Genomic DNA, 15,554 nt, shown 5'->3' on the forward strand with positions numbered 1-15,554 from the left:
AATAAGTCACTCTTACTTTATAACATTGTTTACTGTTTAAGACTGACTATTTCACAAATGATGACCTAGATAATTTAACCTTAATCCTGAGCTAACTATGAACTCATGTTTATTCGAGATTACCCTTAGATTTGCATAGGTGAAGGTTGACTCAATAAGCCTCCCATTTCAGTGGTAAGACCAGGTAGATAGCTGGGGACATAGGGTGTAAGATGGAATTCATTCCTACCCGCTTTTAGAGATAGTAGAAAGGTTGTTCCCTTAAGTACTAATTCTGGGTCTTGAATAAGGGGCCCCACTCTCTCATTTGCCCGAGAGGGACTCGGTTTAACGATCGGATCATAAACCAATTGTTCATTAAAGGATCAATGGGACTTAAGGAACAAGAGGTAATCTCGGGAGTAAAATAGTCATTTGACCCAATCGTTATTACAAACAACCTGTGAAGGGTTAACTTACTAATCATGGTTAAATCGAGTGGACACAATATATCTACAGTGAGGGGAGTACAACTACGAGGTTTTAGTGGAGTGACCAGGTTATTAATGAATGGGAGTTAATTTGGTGTAAAGTGTTTAGGCAATTAATCTCGGATTGTTGGAGCTCATGATCTGTAGGTCCATTAGGTCTCTCTACTAGCTCACAAACAGATAAGCCTTAGAATAGCGTGATAAGTTGATTTGAAACATTTAAATTCGAATTAAGAAAATTAGTAATTATATGTGATATAATTACACGTCTAGTTTTGAAAATTAAACGAAATTAGAGAATCAATTAATATTTAAATATGATTTAAATATTAATTCCATGAATAGGAATTCATGAAAGTGGAATTGGTGATAAATTAATTTAATATTTTTTATTAAATTAATGAGAATTAATTAAATTATTTAATTAATTATTGAATTAATTTTCATAAAATTAATAACATCTCAAATTTAATTAAAGAATTAAAATTTGAAAAGTTTTTAACTTTGAAAGTCAAAATTAGAAAGGAAAAAGAAAAAAATTGGAAAAATTGGAGAAAGTTGGATTTCTCCACTTTCTAATCAAGTAGCTCACTCATCTTTCACTCCCTAATTCTCAACAAAATTCGAAGTAGCTGCTGGAATTCATGCAGCAAATCACTTTGCATGAATGTTATGCAATATATAGCTTGATTTCTGAGTGGAAATTAGTCATGTAACTGTTGAAGTTTTGCTGAGAAAAGAGTTTGAAGAAGTGTTCTTCACACTATGTAAAACCAGTAACCTCCTCTCTGATTCCCTTCAATTCAAGCTTATTTTGTGTCCCACAACTCAATCTAAGGCTCCAAGGGGATAGTAAGAAAGACCTTGTGGTGGTTCACAACCAAAGAAAGAGGAAATTGAAGTTGGATCTCGTGATTAGAGAGGATCTTCAAAGATTAGTATGAAACCCTCTTTTTAATTCATGAACATGTTGAATTTAAAGCAAAAATTAATGAATTAGAATGCTTAATGATCCTGTTTTCTTCTGTTGCTTACTTCATTAATCTAACAGCTATAACATAGTTTTCATACTTAGCCAAAATTCTGACTTCAAACTACTATGCTTCTAACTTTTGCTTTCCCACCAAAATTCTGACTTCAAACTACTATGCTTCTAACTTTTGCTTTCCCACCTTTTGCTTCCAATATTTAACCAATATTTTCTCCTTTTTTTTTTCCTAGATTCCAATGCATACTCTACTCCTAAGTTCAATCACATGCTCCCAACACTTAGAATTCCTAAGTACCATTACTTCTTTCAAAGCGTAGCTTGAATACTTAGCCAAATTTTACCTCTAAGGCCTCAAGTATGCATCCACCCTTCAAATCATGAAATCTTATGAGACCTTCAGATGTTACAATTATAGTGAGAATTAAGTCTTGAAGTTTTCCAAGATGATAACTTTCGTTGCAGTGGGATAAAATTTTGTAGACGTAACCTTTTTGTGGCACCCATAAACTCTTCCGCCCAAAAAAATTATCTATTCTTTTTATTTAATATGCATGCGATGGACTAGACATATATAGTCTCGAATTTGGAGTAGACCAGTGTATTTTCGATATCATTATCTTTTTTCCTTCTCTTAATTATTTGCTATTTTATGATCCTAAACCTTTTTTGCTCTAACTTGCAGAAGTGAGAATTTTAGATATAGTTTTGTTATTTCACATTTATTTATGTCTTAATATAAATTCCCAACACATCTCTTCTCTCTAATACACACATCAACAAATCCACACAAGAAAGTCTTAAATTATATTAAAATTTCAAGAAAGGCAAGGGGGAGAAGGAGGGCTTTATGCCAATGTAACCAATCTAGTTATTTAAATTTAATATTTGAATTATTATAGTGTTGATGGATTTAACACTTGTTTCTTTTGGTGCATTTGTTGACGTTTGTATTAGAGAGGAGGCATGTAGCTCTATTTTTATTAGAACCATCTCTATATCTTTTTCGAATGAAGATCTTTATCTAACTCTTAAATATTATGAACTCTTCTCTTAGTCACTATTTTTCTTCTATCTCTTTATATTTTGGTAAATTTTGATATCCACTCCACTACTCAGTTACACAAAAACTAAAACTAGTCTAATAATTATGATAAACTGTGGAACTTGGAGATCTTCAAACCTTATAAATGGACCTTAGAATTATGATTGAATGTTTGTAAATGTTCTCATCGATTATGTGCTTTGAGATCCTAATAAGTAAAGTAAGAAAAGCAACCCTGAGAGAGTGCGTTGGGAATATAAACAACACCGAACCACCCACTGTTTCATATTGGGTGATGAAACAACACAAAACAACAATTAAGGAAATTAAAAACAATTGTGTGATGTATAAAAGAATGAAAAGGCCGAAGAACTCCAATTTATTATTTCTCTATTTAACACAAAAGCATATATACAACTAATTGGACAGTACGCATAGGCAAAACTCATAAACGACTTTATATTAGCCAATGTTTTGTTTTATTTTTTCGATTTTCATTTTTTTTTCTCTTTTATTTGTTGCTTAAGAAAAATATATTATAATACAATTTATTTTATTTTTAAATGAATTTAATATTTAATTAAGTATTTCGTACGCTGCTATTATTATATTATATTTATTTATTTATTTATTTATTACAATTATTATTATTTTGTGTCCGACCCTAGATGTCCTTGCCTATTTTTTTTTTTTTTAAATTAACCTTGATGTTATCAAAGATCGTGTTATAAAATGTCATCAATGTTAGTTGTCTTTAATGTCGTTTTAATTCGAAATTATAGATGATCAAGATTTCAATACCAGTTATATCTTCAATGGCAGTTTTCAACCGACATTGAATATTGTTTTCAACGTCGGTTTTCAACCGACATTTAACATTATCTTCAATGTCGTGTTTTCACCTACTTTTTGTCATTAGTTGTTTGATATTAAATGTTTGTCATCGATTTATCATTAAAAAAATAAAAAATATTTTTCTTTTTTTGCTTGAACACGTGCAAATCAATAGAATTTTTTCTGTATATGCACAAAATAAAATCTTAATTGTTTGTATGTATACAATTTAGCTTTCAATAAACAAAAATTAACTAATTCACAACAGAGAAAATGATAAATTGTTTAACTAAGTTACATTGTTATTGATACATAGAGCTCGAAAGTCTAAAGTTTGGAGAGAGCTGGTTGTCTACTTTGGAGGGTTCGAATTAGTAGAAACCTACAACCAACAATCTTTCACAAGTCATAGATTTTTCAAAGATCAAAACTCTAGTTTGACATTTAAAAAAGAAAAAAGAAAAAAGAAAAAAGGTCTCGATTTGAGACACAAAGAAAAAAAAAATACCACAAAGCTCAAATACATAATGTGTTGGATCTAAAGTACCCCGAGAAAAAGCATAAAGAGGCTGCAATACCAAATCTTTACTCCTTTGTTGCACCTGCAAAACAAGAAAGCTCAATAGTTTAATAAATGGAAGACAACCCATAAGAAAAGTATAGACCAAATTTCTAAGCCCTAAAAAAATCAAAGATAGACCTCACTTGGATGGGTCTTGCAAAGGTTGAAATTGTATATCTTTCTACTTTAAGAAATTGATGGCCATATGGATGAAAAGTGGAACTAAGTCTAGCAGTCAAGAGAGAAATTAATCATTCACTCATGACCATCAAAGTATGAGACATGATGCATACGTTAGTTCCAATAAATGATAATAATAACATTCACTTTCGTACTTGGTTAATATGTTGAAACCATAAGTTTTTATATGATGATGGCGACAACGATGATGATGGTTTTTACAGATCTTTGAAAAGTAAGTGATGATATTGGAGAGTTTGGTGTATTATTTAGGGAATTCTTGGAAATTGAGTTAAGAGAATCTTCATTTTTTAAGATGTTGAAGAAGAGAAACTCAGTTATCTGGATGTGAACTATAAAGATGATGGAAAATTTTCGACAGCATAACGATGCTGTGAGATCTCAAACTTTTCCTTTTGTTGAATTTTCTTCACTAATGTGGTCACCATGTGAAGATCCTTTCTAAGGTTTCTCAGGTTATGCAATTGGATTTTTTATTTTCTAGTCCATTTCAAAAATTTTCTTTTCCATTTGATTTATGTTTGATTGTATGTTTTTCTTTCCATGGTAGAATGATATATTTTTGTGGCAAGGTAACTTTTTAATCTATAACCATTGCATTTGTTTTTCGGTACTTTTGATTAATGTTGTGACATGATTTCTAGTAGACCTATTGATGGTTCGATTTCTACAAGTTTACAAGTTTACAAGTTTAAGAGCCTAATTTTAACAATTACATAAAATTTGAGGATTCAAGGTACAACAATAATAACAAACTCATCATCTTAACATATGAAGCAAGTGTGGCATTTGATTTTAAAAAAGTTTCTATATAATAAAGCAACAAAACGGAAACGGAATTGTAACAAACTATCTTTTATTTTGCCTAAATTTCATCTTCAATTTTAGAAACCTTTGTAAAATTTTGGAAAGGAAAATTGGATAGGTCCTAAAGAAGCCTATCTCTAAAAAAAATGATAAACGAAAATTATGAAAAGAAAATGAGTATATGTTATCAAACCACCCTTTAAATTATGAATTTGAATTTGTATACAAAGAATACTTACACCCATATAATCAACATTAATCATCTGACCGATCACCACAGCAAATCTTAAAAGCTATTTGTTAGGTCTTGAAAAGAGCTATGTTTTCTATGTTAATTCCCTCAATTCTACTTCATTTATTTTCTTAAAATGTCTATTTTATAGGTAAAATCCAATCCCGACAACAATGGAGTCATCACAACGAATTTGAAGCTAAATCAAGCCAAAATAGACCAAAAGGATAACTAAGAAGATCAAAGCTAAATTACCAATCTGCCCCTCAGCTAAAGCAAATAAGCACAGTTCAGCAATACTCGGAGCGTCGCAACGCTTCCAGAACAACATAGGTCAGCGCTACTCCAACGCTACAAGATAGAATGCATCATTTTGCTACAAAATAGGGTGCAGCGTTGCAATGCTCCAGAGAATGACCGAAAAATAAAAACGTGCATGCACGTGCCTGCCTGCTCAAACCAATGTTGCAACCCTCTTCAATAAAAATTCTTCAGTTTTCAAACTTTAAAGAGGAAGAACGTCATATTTTTTTTACAGAGATTTCGATTCCCACAAACACTAAGAGCTATTCTTTGTAAATTTTAGATTCTATCAAAATTATTTCATTCTTTGTACCAATTATGCAATTCTCAATGGATATCTGGAAGAATTTACATCTCTATGAGAAGATAAGTATTTTTCTTGGGGAATTATGTAGATTATCATTTTCTTGAATTGAAACTTTTCTTTGAATTTCTTCATGTAATTACTTGTTCTTGAATGTTCTTGCTGAGATTTTGAATAAAATTGATTAAAAACGAATTGACAACTCAATTTTGATCAATTTTTGTATGCAAAATTACATGGTTCTATAACAAAATTATAACTAGATTGCAAGAATTAATAATCTTGATAGAAAACTTGGACTTCTTTTCCTATTTTCTTGAAGGACCTACTAATTCAGAGCATTCATACAATCAATTATTTTGATTTCAAGAATTGTCATAGTTAAGAAAACTCACGAGTTTAATGCTATTTAGGGATTAATTGTGGAATGTCTTTAAGGATCAATTAAGAACTAAATTAGAGTTAATTGTTTACTTGACTAATTAGGCATTAGGGTACTTCCTTAATGAACTATGGAACAACTTAATTGCATGAATTTTGTTAAATCCATGATAGAATTTTCTAAATCTACTATAAAATCCCCATATTCATTTTCCCATTGAAATTTATAAAATAATCTCTCTCATTTCTATCATTACTAAAATTTTCCTATCAATTCTTGCCTTTACTTTTATTTTTGTTAGTTTATTTACAAACAAACCTCCCCCAATTGTTAACTTTTTGAATTCAAAGTTCAATTTTGCCAATTAATAGAGGTTCTCTGTGGATCGATGATCCGTGCAAAATAGGTGTCATTAATTCTATCTTACTCAAGAAAATGAAATGTATAATGCTCGAACAACTACTAAAACTAATATGTAGTTAAAGTGGAAGTAGGAGGTCGATCCCAAGTGAACCTCTATTAATTGGCAAAAAAAAATAACCTTTGAATTAAAAAATATAACAATTTTGAGGGTTGTTTGTAAAGAAACTAGAAAAAATTAACTAGAATGAAGATGAAAACAATTTGTAGCTCAATCTTACTATTTTTTTAGAAGAGAACTGATAGAAAAAGATTCTTGGGAAATCGTGTTACTAGGTTTAATCCTATCATTGTTCTTGAATAATTACTTGAAAACTCAACATCCCATAATCCAAAAGGGAAAGACCCTTAAAGATCCATATAGCCAATTAACATGAATCATATCAATTAGCCCTAATCTAAGTAAAAAACACTTCCATATAGCATATATCATGTTCTTTTCTTAGATTGCTTTAAAGACATAGGTTATCATGATTATGACATTCAAGAAATACATTAGAATAAATTTGAAGAATGGTTGAATGAATGTTCTAAATTAAGAAATCCAAGAGTTAAATTCGGAAAAAGTCCTAATTGACACAAGATAACTTAATTTGTGTAACCTATCTCACCATTATGCAATAGTTCCAATCAAGAATTATATACAAGAATTCAATGGAATCAAAGTGTCAGTTATCCTCCATTAATTTCTATTCAAATTCAGCCCAAAAACATTCAAGAATGCAGAAAATTCAAGAAAATATACAAAAGATTTCAAGAATTCAAACCTAGAATTAGGATTTTTCAAGAAATATAATTACCTAGCCATAGAATTGAGAAGTCTTGAAATAAATCCTTGAAAAACTTATGCAATCCATGAATAATTTCACAAAGAAGATTTGTGAAATTGCAAAAAATCTCTCAATACAAAAATAAATTTATGATCATTTCTCTCACATTTCGATCTAAGCTCTCTTTAAAACCAAAAGAAAAATGAATTTTCTCCTCCAAATGAAGTTTGAAATTGATGCCTTTTTGTTCTGAAGAGGGTCGCAATATTGCGACGCTGCAAATAAGAAGTCTAACGCTACATTGTGTAGGCACGCACGCGCACGTTTTTATTTTTCCATCAACTTTCAAAGCATTGCGACGTTGCCCTATTTTGTAGCAAAATGGTGCATTTTTCCTTCAGCGTCGAGCTAGCATTGAGCTTAGTGTTGAGGGGAGTGTTGCGACGCTCCGAGCATTGTTGAAGTGTGTTGAATTGATCCTTTTAAGGGGAAATGTGGTAATTTGTCTTGGTTTTTATTCTAAAATGATTCTTTAGTGCCGTTTGGCTCATTTTAGCTCTAAATTCTTTGAAATAACTTCATTTGTATCGGGATTGGAATTTACCTATAAAATAGACATTTTAAGCAACAAATTGAAGAATAATTGAGGGAGTTAGTACTAATAAGATAACTCTTTACAAGACCTATCAAAATACCCCTAACTTAGCTCTTGGTCATCCCGAACAAGTTGAAAATTGAAGTATGCATTCATTCAAGCAAATATGAATTGTTTTATTGTTTATTCAAAGTTTCATTCATTTATTCAAATTGATTTATTCAAGTTGGCACATTTTCATCTACTCATTTAAATGGTCTATACATTCAATTGTCTTACATAATTAATTGATTCTCATCTCTTTTCTCAACAATCAAGGAAGTAAGGATACAAAGAAAGCATTTAGAAATTTAAAGTTTTTCTAATAAAAAGGTGAAGCTTATTTTGAAAAGAAAAAGTGTTTTTCTTGCAAAATCATAAAAGAAAAGACTACTAAGTTTTAGTTTACTCAAAGGCCAAAACTAGTAGAAATGTGACATCCAACTCTCAATTCCTCTTCGCCCTATATTGGCCCAGATATCGGTTTAAGATATACCTAACTTGCATTGGAGAGAGGCAATTCTAATACAAGGGTGTCTTTTAAGAACTCATGCACATAAAATGTAATTGGCATTTCTTTTAACTACAAAGATAGCTTTCACACTCACACCGCCAGGAACCTATCGCTCTTTTCTTGCAAGCCCTAACTAGACATGATGAAGGCATCTCTTTTCACTTCTATCCATGCACACACATACACACACATTAGTGATAATTATGTTAATTTTTTTTATGTTAATTCTGCAAATTTGCTTTTTATTTCTATATATATATATACTAGCAACCTTCTTTTTAAGGCCCATTTTATTCCTCTTTGTCTAGACTTGCTACTCTAACAAGATGGTTGTTCTCATACCAAAGTTTGTCCTATCGAGGTAATAAAAGAAATCTAAAAAAACTAAGTAGATGTGACATTTCTAAAAATTTTAAGATTCTAAATAAATCTAAAAAACTAAATATTCAATTTTTTTTATGAAATTAAAAGGAAAATATTTTTTTCTTTGGAAAAATTAGCTTCAAATTTTTGTTAGAAAATTCTGAGAGGTCTAAAATTTTGTTTGCATCCTTCCTTGAAAGTGTGTCATCAAAATTTCATTGATAAGAATCGAGAAAAATCAAATGATGAATAAAACGAAGTGAATGAGATTTTTTTTATGTATTTTCATGCATTCAATCATTCATGAATTTATTGCATTCAAGGAAAAATGGTCTTTTGGAGCATAAAGAATTCAATAGTCATGTTTTTCAAAGAATCAAAATTACGCTATCAAAATGAATCAGGTCCTCAAATTTATCTAGATATGTTAGATCAGAGTCGCAAAATCTATGTAATCAGTCTAACTAATCAACAATCTGTTAACCCGAGCTCAGATGTTCAAAGGTTCAAGACATGCATTTATGTGTAAAAAATTTTAGTAAAGCTCATTTTTAAAGCTCATCAAAGAATCCTAAAAAGAATACCAAAAAAATGCAATGTTTCCTACTCCCAACTTAAATATGGAACATTTTTCTCAATGTTTAGAATAAGCAAATGAGTTCAAGAAACAAAAAGTAAGGAATGTAGAGAAAAATTTTCCTAGTTTTTGTGGTTCATCATTTATTTGCTTGAGAAAGAATTCCTTGCTTTTGTTTTGTTTTTCCTTGAGAGCTCCTTTTTTTTTTTATTGATAACCTACAAAGAACAGAAAAAGAATCAATTGTTCTTTTTATTAATAAAAAATATGCAAAAATAAGAAAGAAAGAAAGAGAAAAGAAGAAAAAAAATGAAAAAGAAAAACATAAAATTTGTCTTGTCCTTGCAAATTTTTAGCGTCGGTTGATCGATTGGTGAAGAGATATGTCATGTGTATGAGGGATTAGTCAAATACAAGTCAAAATAAACTTGGTTTACATGCCCTTCATTATAGATTTTGAGTCTGTGCCTGTTTGCCTTGAAGATTTTTGCTATTTCAAGACTTTTTATTTCGACTGTGCCATAAGAGAAAACATTAGTAATTTCAAAAGGACCTAGCCATTTGGACTTGAGTTTTCCAACCATCAATTGTAATCTAGGCTTGTAAAGCAAAACTTTTTGTTCAATTTTGAAGTCCTTTCTTATTAATCCTTTGGCATGAAAATTTTTGGTTTTCTCTTTATAAATTTTTGAATTGTCATAAGCATCTTGTTTTATTTCTTCTACTTGTTGTAACTCTAAGATTCTTTCCTTTCCAGCTTGTGCTATATTCAAATTACATTGTTTTACCACCCAATACGCTTTGGGTTCAAAATCTACTAGAAGATGGCATGCCTTGCCATATACAATTATGTACGGGGTTGTTCCTATAGGCATCTTAAAAGCAGTTCTATAAGCCCAAAGTGCATCATTATGGAACTCCAATCTTTTCTTTTCAGGTTTACAGTCTTTTCTAAAATATTTTTCACTTCTCTATTGGAAATTTTCGCTTGGCCATTTGTTTGAGGATGATACAGAGTTGCAACACAGTGATGAACTCTGTATTTCCTCAATAATGTCTCTATGATCCTATTGCAAAAATGTGTTCCTTAGTCGCTTATAATGGCCTTAAGAATTCTAAATCTAGAAAATATGCTATTTTTTAGGAATTTTGGAACAATAGAAGAATCATTTGTTCTAGTGGGGATTACCTCAACCCACTTAGAAACATAATCTACTCCAAACAAAATGTACAGATAATCAAACAAAGAAGAAAATGGACCCATGAAATCTAAGCCCCACACGTCAATATTTCACAAACAAGAATGGAATTGAGAGGTATTTCATTTCATTTAGACAAAGATTCATATTTTTGACACTTTTCACAAGATTTTCAATATGCATACGAATCAGCAAAAAGAGATTTCCAAAATGGTCTTGAATCTAAAATTTTTCTAGTAGTTCGTTATGGACTAAAATGACCTTCACATGCATGCTCATAACAAAACGACAAAACAGACTCAAATTCTTTGTTAGGGACACATCTCCTAATGATTTGATCTGAAAAAAATTTCCACAGATAAGGAGAATCCCATACAAATTAATTAGAGTCACTTTTTAGTTTAGAGCTTCTAGATGAAGACGTGTTAAAGGAAAATTTACCCGTCATAAGGTAATTTACCATGTCGTCGTACCACGATAGGAAAGTAGTTAACTTGAAAAGATGTTCATCAGGAAAGTCTTCTCTAATTAGAATTAACTCTTCTTCTTACATGATTCGACTTTGATGGTCGACCACTGAATTCTCAGATCATTTTCTGTCTTGATGGTCAAGTTGAATTCTTGCAAAAGAAGGATCCATCTTACAAGTCTGGGCTTTGATTCTTTCTTCGTCATGAAGTACCTAAGAGCAGCGTGATCAGTGTAAACAATTATTAGAAAACTGAGAATGTAAGATCTAAATTTATCTATAGCAAAAATATTGGAAAGAAATTCTTTTTTCGTGGTTGAATAATTGATTTTAGATGAATTGAGCATTCTAGATGCAATACAGATCACGTGGCACTTCTTAACTCTTTGTCCTAATACCGCCCCTACTGCTAGATTGCTAGTGTCGCACATGATCTCAAATGGCAAGTCCCATTGGTGGTTGAAGGATTGGAGTTGATGTCAACTTCTTTTTTAGTGTGTCAAAGGCTTCCTTGCATTCCTTATTGAAATCAAATGTGGCATCTTTTTAAAGTAGGCTTGACAAAAGTCCTTAATGAACCTCTTGTAGAATCCTGTACTACCAAGAAAAGAGCATACTTTCCTAATATTTTTAGGATAGGGAAGGTTAGCTATGACATTTATTTTTGCTTTATCAACTTCTATGCCTTTAGAAGATACAAGGTATCTTAAAACTATTCCGTGAGAAGCCATGAAGTGACATTTTTCATAATTCAAATCTAAATTTGTTTCTATGCATCTATTCAAAATCAAACTCAAATTGTGCAAACAATCTTCAAAAGAATTATCATACACAGTGAAGTCATCTATGAAAATTTCTATGCACTTTTCTACGTAGTCGGAGAAAATGCTCATCATGCATTGTTGAAATGTATCTGGGGCATTACATAGCCCAAATGACATTCTCCTAAATGCATATACCATAAGTGCAAGTAAAAGTAGTCTTTTCTTGATCTCTATGTGCTATTGATATTTCATAAAATCCAGAAAAACCGTCAAGAAAATAAAAATATGGCCTCCTGGCAAGCCGTTCAACCATTTGGTCAATAAAATGTATAGGAAAGTGATCTTTTTTTGTTACCTCGTTGAGTTTTCTAAAATCTATACAGGTTCTCCAAACGTTTTGCACACTCACTCGAATCATCTCATCTTTTTCATTTTTTTACAATGGACATTCCGGTTTTCTTCGGTACCACATGTATCAGACTTACCCATTGGCTATCTGGAATTGGGTATATTATTTTGACTTCAAGTAGCTTGAGGATTTCTTGTGAACAATTTATTTCATGGTTGGATTTAGTCTTCTTTGAGGTTGAACGGTTGCCTTTGCTCCATCCTCTAGAACGACTCTATGCATGCAAAGGGAATGGCTTATCCCTTTGATATCCAAATTCCAACCAATTTCTTTCTTATGGTCCTTCAATGTCACAACCTCCTCCCAGATTATCCTCTTAATCTGGAAAAAGATGTGACGGTAGCAGTTACTAACCCCGTTGCCTGCACTTATCATCTTCAATGTCACAACCCCCTCCCAGACCCATACTTCGGCCTCTCATTTAGAACTACCTACGTGCACGTGGAGTTTTCTAAGTACCATCAACACCTAAGTACTATTACCCAAGTACCTTCTCCTTGTCCTTCAGTACTGGGTTCTTCTCTAGCATCAAATCAAGCTTTAATAATAAAACGTTTACATTAAGAATCATCCTATCATAGCCTTTCTCTAGAAATGCATGCTTCATCATAGAAACTTAACTTTTGTAATGAATTTACATTATACTTTGACATGCGATAAAACATATACAAGCTGGAGAAAAAATGCTATGGAATTCATAAAACATTTGTTGCTTGAGAACGTATAAACTCATCATCAACATTACTAAAAATTGCATGGTCTTTTATACACAAACATTGAAAACATTAAGTTCATTTTAGTCACTCACTACTCGTCGGGGCTCTTAATGGTTTGTAAGCTTCTCCTAGCTCCTCTTGGCCTGGAACGACGTAATTCTTGGTTAGATTCCTTAGAATTCCTGTCAAGATGCTTCAAGTAATTTGTTTACTAGTGAAACCTTCATCAATAAGATCATCATTACTAGCGAGATTGTCATCATAGAGAGACCTTCTCCATGAGCGAGATCCTCCTCATGAGCGAGATCCTCATGAGCGAGATCAAGCATTTCACTAGCAAGATGTCATCATAGCGAGACTTACTAATACTAGCAAGATTTATATCAACACCAGCGAGATTCTCTTCTTGAACGAGATTTAGCACAAAATTAGTTAGATTATCATCCTGAGCGAGATTCACATCTTCCTTGTCTCGTTCTCACTCTCTATGGTGAGCTGCTTGCTTGATCTTCCCAAGCAGCTACCTGTTTACGCACCGAATTCCAATTTCAACTTCAAAAATTCATAACTCTATAGAACTTTTCTCAAGAAACTTCCTTATAAAAACTTGTTTATAATTGAGTTAACTTTTTTTACCTACAAATTTCAGCCCTAAATTCTTTGTAATTTGGCCTGGAGCTTCCAATCTTCACCCCTGGCCTTGATTAATTTGAGAACCTAACCCTTCTTCAAATTCTTTACTTTTCATCCTTCTTCCTGTGAGATCTTTCCCTGATAGACCAACCTCAAAAACTAGATTCTCCCAGGTTTTAAATGGCACTGGTCTCACTTAATTCGCTGGAGTCATTTGCCAAAACCGAGCTTCTGAATTTCATCCTCCCTTTTATACTTTTGGTCGCCTCCCATGAATGAGTATCAAACCGCCACCTCACCCAGTAATAACTTAGTGCTTTTCGGCAAAATTCAATTAATAAATCTCTTCAATCTCTTCTTTTTTTTCCCTCCTTCATAATTGAACCATAGATTTTCACTTATCAACTAATTAACATAATATCCTCATGGCTAAACATACTTATATAGAAAATTTAGAATTCGGGGTTTACATTCAATGTTTCTACTAGTGAGCATTCTTGAGAAGATGTGAGTTCCTAGATATAATCATAGGAAAGGCTCTCTTCTCCTAGGAAAGCTGAGGGAGAAGGGAGAGTCTTAAGCTCGATCCTTTGTACTTGAGATTCCACAATATCATTATTAGAAGAATTATCATTCAAACAAAAATCACCAAAAGTAAACAAAGAGTCAATCGAAGAGTCATCATCATCAAGATCAATGGAGGGGGCAAGAAACAATCCAAATTTTCATCAATAGAAACAATAATTCATCAAACATGTCGCATGTATCTATGGACCAAAGAGATAAATACTCCTCTAGAAATTTCATGGCATCATAAATGTTGAAGGACTTTACCTCTCCATCAAATTCTACTGAAAAAGACCTCTTATTTACATCAATTCTAGTTTTTGTTGTTTTCATGAAGGGTCTACCAAGTAAAATATTAGAAGAAGAAGTAGAGTATGGTTCATCCATTTTCAAAATATAAAAATCAACTGGAAAGATTATTTCACCAATTCTCAATAAAACATCCTCTATTATGCCTAGGGGTTGTATGTATGACCTATCAGCTAGTTGTATGCAAGCAATCGTTTTTTGTAGGCCATTCAATTTCAGGTCTTCATAAACATGAAAAGGCATAACGTTTATTAAACACCTAAATCTAGCATAGCATGAGTAATAATTCTATCTCCTATTTTGCATGGCAAGGTAAACATTCCCAGATCTCTACATTTTTTGGGCATATCCTTTTTTATCGAAGCAAAGACATTCTTGCTAACTGTTAATCTCTCCTCTTCCTTCCCTTTTCTTTTCTCAGTACACAAATCTTTTAAAAATTTAGCATACCTAGGTATTTGTTCAATAGCATTAAGCAAAGGGGTGTTAATTTGTACCTTTTTGGACATTTCAACAAGCTCTAAGTCGGTATCTTCTACCTTAGGTCTTGTACTAGGGAATGATGCCTTACGTACATACAGCTCTACTTTAGGAGGGGATTGAACTATATTTGCATCTTGGGAGGAGGAGAGGATTTCCTTACCACTTCAGAGAGTGATTGCGCTTACATTTGCATGCTCCAATTGACAGGGAGCTTTCCGGATGATTTACTCTTAAGCTTACTTACCACAGTTGCAAGTTGCGTGATTTGTGAGCCCAAATTTCAAAAGCCTTGTCTAGTCTCTTGTTGAAAGGATTTGGTGTCTTGTTGAAGTTGTTTGGTTTCTTGTTGAAGTTGTATGATGTCCTTTTGCAAATTATGGAGTTCCTATTGAAATTTAAAAGAGTGGTCAGCAAGGGATTTCACTACATCCTCAAAAGACATACCTGACGAGCTTGAAGAAAATTGATTCTGATTCTCGTATTGCCCTTGAGATCCCCATTTGAAATTGGGATGATCTTGCCACCTTTGGTTATAAGTTTTCCCGTGGGGGTCGTACTTTCTTTGGAAACCTCCTATTACATTCATTTGAGGTTGACCT

The sequence above is a fragment of the Benincasa hispida genome, chromosome 1 (genome assembly GCF_009727055.1).
Source record: "Benincasa hispida cultivar B227 chromosome 1, ASM972705v1, whole genome shotgun sequence".
In the NCBI taxonomy this organism is placed as follows: Eukaryota; Viridiplantae; Streptophyta; class Magnoliopsida; order Cucurbitales; family Cucurbitaceae; genus Benincasa; species Benincasa hispida.